Source organism: Culex quinquefasciatus, chromosome 2 (assembly GCF_015732765.1).
Source record: "Culex quinquefasciatus strain JHB chromosome 2, VPISU_Cqui_1.0_pri_paternal, whole genome shotgun sequence".
NCBI lineage: Eukaryota > Metazoa > Arthropoda > Insecta > Diptera > Culicidae > Culex > Culex quinquefasciatus.
In genome coordinates, this window is record NC_051862.1 from 146250156 (window position 1) to 146261098 (window position 10943).

The following is a 10943-nucleotide window of genomic DNA, read 5'->3' on the forward strand; positions in this document are numbered from 1 at the left end:
TTACTCACAGAGCTTTTTAATGTTTTTACGTTTTGATTATCTTAAGCAATTCGAAAATCGCATATTGTTATTTGGCGGGGGCTAAGGGATCCATAAACCACGTGCACACATTTTTTAAATCTCAGACCCTCCCCCAATTACCATACGAAACAAATCTTATTGATATGGAGCGTGGACAATCGCTGAACCCCCGCCCCTTCCAAAGTGTCCACGTGGTTTATGAATGGTCCCTTACTAGAATTAAGGATTGATTAATGAATAGAGAAAACTAAAAATTCTGAAGCATTTTTTGATGGATGTAACACATATTTTTTATGAAAAAAGTTCGGAAATGTCTTCCAGAACTTATTTTAATGCAAATTTTCCAAACAAATTCATCCAAATGCAGCCACTTTTCCAAAATTTTCTCTGATATTCTATTTTTAGAAAACAATATTAACTTAAGCCCCGCCAAATAAAAAAATGCGATTTCCGAATTGCTAAACACATTGTTCAAACATAATCAGAACGTAAACAAACATTAAACATAAAGATTTCTGTGAGTAAAATAACAATCAAAGTGGTACGAAAACCGAGGAAAAAGTATGACTGAACTTGCAAGCTATTTAAATTGCAGCGATTTAAACACGCTAATAACATTGCAAAAGGGTGTAGCTCCAAAACATCACTGTTTACACGCAATTTGATTTCAGATTCGGATTCAGCGGCCAAAATTACTATAAGAAAGCATACACTGACCTTGCGACCAACCGGACCCTAAGATGACAGTTTTCGTGAGTTGCGCGTATTCACCGACAGATGGCAAGTGGGCCTCGTCGGAGTCCACCCATCAAATACGAAACTCAAAATTTGCAAAGAAAACTTTTTTTCGTGACGGCTTTTGCGGCACTCTTATTCAACTGTTCTAGACTAATATTTGAACGTGGCGTATCTCTAAACAAGTTTTTAAAGAAAATGATTCCAGAATGCTTATTTTGTCGTTTTAAACCAAAACAAGGCAAAAACTATATTTATTTAAATTATTCACCATTTTCAAATGTTTGGCTAGTTAATATCGAAGGCCGCCATCTTAGGCCCACTGGGCCCACAAAACGGGGTACGCTCAGTTTGTATGGGAGCTGTCAACATGCTCCCGGGCTGTTTGCGACACATGTAATTAGTAGGCATTGCTTCTGAATTCTGAGCAATTTTGAAAATTAGCACTTTTTTTCTCACTAAAACTCAAATATCTCGGCTCTGGAGAGTCGAAATTGCATTTTCTCAGATGGAAAAATGTTCCCCATGAAATTTCCTACAAGCTGCATGTATTGGTTTTACTGGGAAAAATAGGCTATCCTAAATTAAATGAGCATTTCTGAAAAAAGTTTCGAAAAAATGCGATTTTTTTACATAAATTCGCCTGGAAGAATCCAAAAACTTAAGTTTTGGTCCAATATTGATAGTGTATCTTAATCTATGGACAAAAACCTATCGTTTGAAGATAATACACACCTGATCTTAACAGTTTTTGTATTGATTCCAAGCGATTTTAGAAAATTTGTTCAAAAAGGTGACTTTTTTCAGTAAATCGACTAGGGGGTGCGAGAAAGTATTTTATTTTTTTTTCTTGTCTAAGAAAACATTGTTCCTAACATCATAATCTATCATTTAAGAAGTGAGCACCTGGAATTCCTCGACATGACCTCAAAATGGGACAGGCTACTGTATATTTATGAGACAATTGATGCAAAATTGAGACCTTCCATATAAACCCCGAATATTCACATTTTAATGCAACGTCATGGGTTGTGACTATGAGTAAATACAAGATCCACAACTCGTAATTTCTAATAATTTCTTAATAACAAACACAATTTAACAAAGATCTAATAGTTTTTCAATATTTTTGAAAGAAATGCGAAGTTTGATAAAACATGATTGAAATTCCAATAATTTCAACTAGAAAAGACTTTTGTTTTGGTTTAAAGTTGTTGAAACTTTTTAGAGTAAAACTGAAATAAATTCACCTTAGGTACCATTCTGGAGCAGTCATTCGTTTTTAAAGACACCCAATAGAACCCCAACATTCTCTTTCTTTGATAAAGCCATGAAAGCCATATATGCCACACCAGAACCTTCCAGTGAAAACGTTCCGCTTGGCTCCATGCTGAGATGTTGTTCCCTCATCGGTCCATTTGCAGTCTTTGTTTAGGGGTGGGAGGTGGGTTGTTTTGTACCACCTCACAGGACTTCCGGCTATGCAGGAGGAAAACGGAAAATTAAAACAGACACACAACGCCACGTGTCAAATACCGTTACTAGAAGGTCAACAGCGAATGGAGGTGTGTTTTGGCACCGGAACGAGCAATCTATTAGGGGGGAAATTAGAACTCCCTCTGCGGACCCAAAATGTGCTTAAATTTTTAGAAGATGAATTTTATCTACAAGATATACCTCCCCGACTGTGTTAACAGTCCGTTGAGATGATGTACTGTTTTATGCGCGTACGGTTGTACGAAAAGGTATGCTAAAATCAGAACAGGTGCCACTTACAAGCGGATCCCACAAAAAAGGTAGCAGCATCAGCCGGAAACGACCCAGGAGGTAATAAAATATTCATTACGTTTTATCAATCACGTCCCCGGCGAACATACAAGGCAGGCAGCCATGTCCCTCGGAAACAGATGGCTCAACAACACCAACCATGCAGCCTCTGAAAAGCTACGCCGTAGCAACTTGAAAGGACCTGTCGGCTTTTTTTCCTCCACGAAATTCCCGAGGTAATACAAATCACGCCAAATAAAAAAGCTAATTCAAGTCGCGCGTGAAAGCGCAAAACAGCGAAGGGACACTTTTTTTCGGGGGGGTCTTGAGAATTTGCGCACCTTCTTTTTTTCTGGTGGTACCCGCGAGGTAACACAACTCGACATGAAAATGACAAATGAATGGGGGAAAAAATACTCATAGGATGGCGAGTTCTCGGAACCGGCGTGTCTTTGCCTTGTTTAAAGGTTTTCCAGCACAATGAAAGATGAAACATACATAAGGGGCCTTCCTAGAAGTACGTAACACGATAGGTAAAAGCGATTTCATGTTGCAGGCAAAAAAGCTTGTTGTGAGTTCAAAAAGTTTCTGCTTTAAAACTATTTACTCTGAAGGCACGGATCACACTGCACCCCTGAAGCAAGGATATTTCGAAATACATAACACAACAATGCGTTACTTGAAAGAAGCAGCGAAAGCACCTGGCAAATATATAGTAACAGGATTCAGCTCTTCCACGATGACTGTGCAGCAACAGCACCGGAAGGTGAATCTTTACTTTTTTCTCTCTGAGCTGACAATCACTATACCGTTCAATTGAATGTTGAACCTTTTCATCGGAATCGGTTCAAGAGCCCGGAAATGATGAGGTTTTTTTGATTAGATTATCCAATAGAAACAGAGTTTTCGAATCTTACAATATAAAAAATAACAACTCATGGTGTCCGATTCGTACAAAACTTTTGGGGCTGTTTTATCCACTAAAATCAACTTCATTTTAGTTATTCTCGTAACAAGATCTAATTGAAAATGGATTCGTATCAAATCTAGAACTGGTATCGTTTTGAATATTATCCATGGATATTTGAAATAAAAAAATCAACTCAGATTTCACCGTTTTGAAATTTGAATTTCTCCTTAAATGTGTGGCAATAAGTGCTCATTTGGTTTCAAAGACTTTAATATAAAAAAAATCAAAACATGATTACTGAAGGCAGACAATATCACATTAACATCTATCCAAAGTACAGCTTATTTTAACTCTTTCAGGCCTGTTAGGTAGTCTATAATTTTCGTATGAATTCAAAATCATATTCCCATCACAAACCATTTTTTTAATCCAGGCCTGAAAGGGTTAAAGGAGGTAAATAATACATAAATATTACAACATTATTGATGTTTAAAAGAATAAATAATTTCACATAAGAGCAATTCCAGCTCAAATCAGGAATTTTTCTGGTACTTTTGTACCCGACCCTCTCCGATTTCAATGAAAGTTTTTAGACATGTTATCCTAGGCCTATGTAAGCCATTTTTGTGTATATGGAGCCAATAGTACTCGAAAATAACATTTGAGAAGGGCGTAAGGTATTTAAGTATTTTTGTATTATGCAATTTAAAAATTACTGTGTCTCGAATCCATTGCGTCGTATCAAAAAGTGGTCCAAGACAAACTTGTAGGAAATTGGATGGGCTTTCTGAAAAAAATACACTGAAACAAAATACACGCTTCTATGAGATTTTTGATTTTAAGTCTAAAACTTAAATTTAAAGGTGTTGTCACGATTTTTTTTCGTTCAAAATTTTTGAGGAAATAGCCTAAGATGTTACCAAAAGACTGACGAAAAATGCAGGATGGTATGTCTCTCCTAAAAAAATACAAAAATCATTTACTAAAACTGTTTTTTTGAAAAGTGGTCTAAACGTCAAAATTTTAAAAAACCCATAGTGGGAATCGGTTTCCCAAACAATTTTACATAAAAGTCTCCATATTGACCATTGTCCTATGTACAATCCTTGGGAAGATACAGCGGTTTTAAAAATAAAAATGATGAAAAAATGGGTTTTTTTGTCGTTTTTGGCAATTTCTATATGACAGACTTGGTTTTTCAGTCTCGTAAATATTTTTACCGGAAAGCTCGTCCAATTTCCCATAAGTTTGCATTTGACAGCATTTCAATTGGATGTAAGGGCTTACCGTTATAAGCTTAATTACATTGTTAATAACTGAAAAGAGAATATTTTTTTCAGTGTGGTAGAAACCTGGATAATAAATTAGCTTACGTAAATATCAAAACGAGTCAAATCAAAAAGCTGTCAAAGGCAAACTTATGGGAAATTGGACGAGCTTTCCGGTAAAAATATTTACGAGACTGAAAAACCAAGTCTATCTTATAGAAATTGCCAAAAACCACCAAAAACCCATTTTTTCATCATTTTTATTTTTAAAACCGCTGTATCTTCCCAAGGATTGGACATAGGACAATGGTCAATATGGAGACTTTTATGTAAAATTGTTTGGGGAACCGATTCCCACTATGGGTTTTTTTTAAATTTTGACGTTTAGACCACTTTTCAAAAAAACAGTTTTAGTAAATGATTTTTGTATTTTTTTAGGAGAGACATACCATCCTGCATTTTTCGTCAGTCTTTTGGTAACATCTTAGGCTATTTCCTCAAAATTTTGAACGAAAAAATCGTGACAACACCTTTAAATTTAAGTTTTAGACTTAAAATCAAAATCTCATAGAAGTGGCGTGTATTTTGTTTCAGTGTATTTTTTCAGAAAGCCCATCAATTTCCTACAAGTTTGTCTTGGACCACTTTTTGATACGACGCAATGGCTTCGAGACACAGTAATTTTTAAATTGCATAATACAAAAATATTTAAATACCTTACGCCCTTCTCAAATGTTATTTTCGAGTACTATTGGCTCCATATACACAAAAATGGCTTATATAGGCCTAGGATAACATGTCTAAAAACTTTCATTGAAATCGGAGAGGGTCGGGTACAAAAGTACCAGAAAAATTCCTGATTTGAGCTGGAATTGCTCATAATGATTTTATGTCCTCTTTCAACCATTTCCCATTCAACCTTTTGTTCATTCGACCTTTTGTCCTTTCGAACTTTTGCCCATTCGAACTAACGTCTTTCGATCTTTTGTAGCACATCCCCTAAATATATCGATGCCTCTCATATGCTGACTAAATAGAAATCCCAGCAGGCTTATTACAAGGGAGCAAAGAGGCATCGATGGAAAAAAAATCCCTCGTTCAGGAGGTCTTTTTGAGTAACTGTTAATCTACGGAAAATTTTACTTCTCGTGTTGTATGTTTTTCATGTTTCATTTTTAAGTATTTTATTTTTCATTTATCTTGCCTACTTTATTATTTATTTATGTATCATCTTTGCAGAAGTTTTCTTACTAACTAAGCAACATTTTGCATGTGTCTTGTAAAGTACTTGGATTATTCTGCCACCTCCAATCTTTATTTTTGCCTTTCTAGTTTTAACTTGTTTTTACAGTATTTTTTCAATTTTTTGGTTGCTTTTCATTTTTCGTCGCCGTCGTGATAACTTGTCGTACGTGTATTTTGGACCAAATTGAGTTAAGAACGCCATTTTGTGAAGCTCACAATACCTTCACAGATCCTCAAAATTCGATTTCAATCCTGAGATATTGCATTTTTGTCCAATCTTGTCGTGCTATCTTGACACAGCCGAAAAATTGATGTAAGTGCGACAATTGGCCAAAGGGATTTCAGGTCAGAACGCGTTTGACACAAATACAAGCTCGATTAGCGTAAACTTTTTCAATTATAACTCGGGACTCCGGCAACTTCGGGGCAATGCACAGAATGGTCAACCAAACAAAACGTGTTTGTTATTGTTTACACTGCGTTTTTGTTTATTCAAGGTCAAACATTAAAACGCGTTTTTCTCGGAACGTTAACAAGCAACGTACGACATGATAGCACGACGACGTCGATTTGTTGCTACTATTGTCATTAATATTGTAGAATGTTGCATAGGGACCATCCATAAATTGTCCACGTTCCATACAAAAAAGTTTTTTTTTATGGAAATTGTCCACGAGGGGAGGAGGGGGTGGGATTTCAAAAAAGTGTCACCGTGGTTTGTGGATGGCCCCGTAGAGACATAGTCTGAGTCTGGACACAGTCAAGGTTGACCAAAGAAAAAAACCTTTTGCCTTCCTCACCTGAGGTGAAAGTGAACTTATTTCAGAAACGTCTTAGACCCAAATTCATGTATACCTGTCGACTCAGAATCGAAAACTGAACAAATGCCTGTATGTATGTGTGTGTATGTATGTATGTGACCAATAAACTCACATTCAACTCGGTTTAGAGTCCCATAGATCAAGTTTTTTTTAAGTTTTTATAAGTAGTTATGTATAAAAATGCGTTTCCACAAATATCCGGATCTAACTTAAATGTACCGTAAAACGGGGCGACTTTGATAGGTTTGCGATTTTTCCGCAAAATGAAGAGTACAATTAAAATACGTTTGAAATGGTGTAGAAACATACTGGCCGTGGTAGAGAAGTTTTTGAAGTTGAGGTTCATAATATTTTTAAAATTTCAAAAAGTTAGTTAACTATAGTTAAGAAAATGTTGATGAAGTCATTAATTTAAACTTCTCAAAGTGTAATGATTTTCTCAATAAACATGATGCATTTTCAAAACGGAATGCATTTTCGGATTCTTTGGACAATTTTCCACTAGAAGAAGGTCTAATAATTTTGTAAATAATAAATAATATGTGTTTTTGAAACACAATTTAAAAAAAAATCTCCAAATTTATAGGCAATTTCAGTTGAACAAAGTTCATGTAAATGTGTAAACTTGTGATTCGTGCCTCGAATTCAGTATAAAATGGAATATAAAACGATAATGTTAAAAACAAAACTAGTTTTAACTAGTTTCAGGTAAAATTCCGACTTTTTAATAATTTTACTTAAAATTTATATGTATTTTGTTAAAAAGCTTATAAACTTAGTTAACTAAATACAAACATTGTTTTTTTTTCTTTAAAACTATATCAGCTACTTAAGTGATGGTACATTTAACAAACAAATAAAATTTGAACATCTTAAATATGATTTTAACAAGAAAAACTAGAAATATCAAAGTCACCCCGGAATTTACACTAAGAATTTTTAACGTAACAATTTTTCTAAACACTATTGAAAAAACTTTTTTTCCAAAATAGCACATGGACTTTGTGTGGCCTACCCCAGTACATGATTTGAAAATAATAATCTTGAGAAAAACCTTACCTGTTGGAAAACATTCCAAAAACACATTGAAATCCTACCAAAGTCACCCCGGTTTACGGTATGTAAACTATGTCCGCTTCTATCATCCGACCCATCGATGGTTAGGTAATCAAAAGGCCTTTCCAACGAGTCCAAAACTCAAGTGATGTTTATGTACATTTTTGAAGCCGGACCTCACTTAAATGTATGTAAACTATGGCCGGATCTATCATCCAACCCATCGTTGGTTAGGTAACCGAAATACCTTTCCATTGAAGGACTGGCAACCCATTCTCGAGTTATGACCAGTTTAGTGATATTTGTGTACTTTTTTTTATTCCGGATCTACAAAAAATAGATAAAACTTGTGTCCAATCCCTCATGAAACATGTGTGTTTCCCAGGGTTGCGAATGAGCGAGCGCTCACGGAAGGCTTGCTCGCTCCAGCTGGAGCGTGAGTTTTTATCAGGTAGCTCGTGCTCGCTCACGCTCACCGGAGCGTTTTGCGCTCACGTGAGCTGGTGAGCCAAAGTAGGTAGTTGTTTTTTCCTGTTGAAGGATTTGCCTGTTTGAAACGAAGTTTCTAGAACTATCTCAGCAGAGGCAGCAAAAACAAACAAGAAAGTGGTCGAACAAACAAAAGTAGGCAATGAAATGGATTTGATCAGCGAACCGAAATTTACGTTCTATTTAAAAGCTAGATATTTTTCGAACAAGGAACAAAAACTAAATTCATAATGTAAACATTCATTGACGTGATTAGATGGACTGTTTGTTCACAAATCAAATCCATATTGGACCATTGTTGTTATGTACAAAAATATTTACAATTTATGTATATTTAATTTATTTTTAAATAATTTTTTAAGCAGTTACAATCATCCATGTTCAAAAAATCATATATAACTTGTAATTGAATGTTTTCAGAGGTTCGATTGCGAAATTGTTGAATAAAATCCACTTGTTGGAAGAAAAGCCAACCTTTTCGTGGTTATTTCAACCCTTAGGAATTTTGAGGCATATATTTAAAAATAGAACTGTTTCAAAAATGTAACCCTTTTTTCTAAAATGTTTGCCAAATAAAGACTAACCTTATAGAAATGATTAGCCGTTTCTAATCACTGAATCACTGAAAGATTTAATAAACGGAATAACTTTTTGTTAATGGTAGCTCATTCTGACCCGCACTCTGGAAATGTAGTCAAAACACTGATTAGGTACATAAAAACAGTTTAATGTAATATTTTAATCAACCAAGCATTTAACCTTGATTCGAACTTCCCAAATCATAAATTCTCTTGAATCAAGGTTTCAAAAAAAAACAAATTATTCGCTCTACAGCATTGCCTTGGCGTTCTCGATTATGAGATTCCTACTCCTACTCTAAGGTTTACAGGCCCTTTTATTTAGGCGTCTATACCCCTCCGCTCCTCTCTGCTACAATAAGGCCTTTAAATTGTAAAATATTTTTACATTCGACTGTATGTCTAAAAAACTATTTGACCCTTGCGAATCTAACCTTTTATTTAAAAACATGATTGATGAAAATAAGCTATTCCAATTCATATATCATAAAATTTGTTCACAAAGTCATATTTCCACAGCCCTACTGCACCTTACGCAAAAAAATCCATCTAGAATTGAAAAAAAACTTTCTCAAAAACGTTAAATGATTAGCGACACGTCCAAAATGAGCGCTCCGTGAGCGAAATATGAGCGCGAGCGCGAGCGTGGAGCAAACGCGAGCTGAAAAAATCGGAGCAAACGTGAGCGCGGGCAAACGTGAGCTAGCTCGCGCAGCGCTCCTCCTCACGAATGAGCAAAGCGCGTGAGCGCGTGAGGAACGCAACACTGGTGTTTCCCATCATGTAACCCACTGTTTCTAAAAAGTGGTTCAAGTTAGTTTTTCTTTAAGGTGAAGCCGTTGATCATTTTCGAAGAAAATTGATCATAGTGAAAATATTCTGTATTAAATTCAATTTAACGAATTTCAACACCAAAAGGAATCAGCATGTGCCGGGTGTTGAGTTCTTGAAGCCACTGACAGAATTTACGATCTAAATCAAAAGCGTTTAAAAATTTATAAAATTTTGTTATACAATCATTGACGTCCTAGTTGGCAATCATTGATTAAAGACGATTTCCATAACTTTATAAGGAATGGGATAAACGTTACAAAAGGAATCAGCATGTGTAGGGCACTATTCTAAACAACTTGTTAAAGGATTTTTTTTTCAAAATATTGAAAGCGACGCAAAATTTATATCTTTGAACGAAAAATCATGAAATGATGGAAATTTTCACGTTAATACCAAGGGAAGGTTAACATTTTCAAGTTTCTTTCAGTAAATCAAATCTTTTTTTTTAGATATTTTAGTCAAATTTTATGAATTAAAATGGCTCATATAATATACATTGCTTGTCTTAGCATTAATGTCCCATTAGGGTGTAATAACAAAATCGATTTTTCAGTTCCTTTTGGGGTCCTAAACAACTCCCCATAGTTTGAGAACGATTGGTTCAGCCCTCACGTTGCGCAAAGCGATTCTATTTTCCATATACATTTGCATGGAAAAAATCTTTTTTTTATTTTGATATTTAAAAAATCCACGATTTACGCTATATCAAAACCGAACTCATATTAGGATGCTATGGAATGTGCTCTACAACTTTCTCGTATTTAAAAACGTGGGTTTTATAGAAAGCCTAGATGTATGGGTATCAAAAGATCGGAAATGTAATGCCCTTTTCGATGCCACATAGGTTGACTTATGAAATATGAACCGGTTCGGATGCCGGCGGATTTTCCGACGACGTAATTCCGGGTTGGTACGAAGTTTTAAGGAAAAATCTGTTCTATCGATACAAAGACCCCCCGAAACGGTGTTATACCCACTCCAAAATGTATATTTGGCCATTCTATGGTTAAATTAAAAGTTTGCAAAATTAAGTTTAGATTAGTTTTATATAGAATTTCCAGAGTTATATAAACTTTTATACTAAGTAGTTAGTAAACTTTATATTCAATCCAAATTATTTTTTTAATCAGTCAAGGATGCCTATTCGGAGTTCGTTGACGGGATTTGATCAATAAATAATTTTATTTGTGTTAATTTTTCAAAAGGTGTACAACTTTTT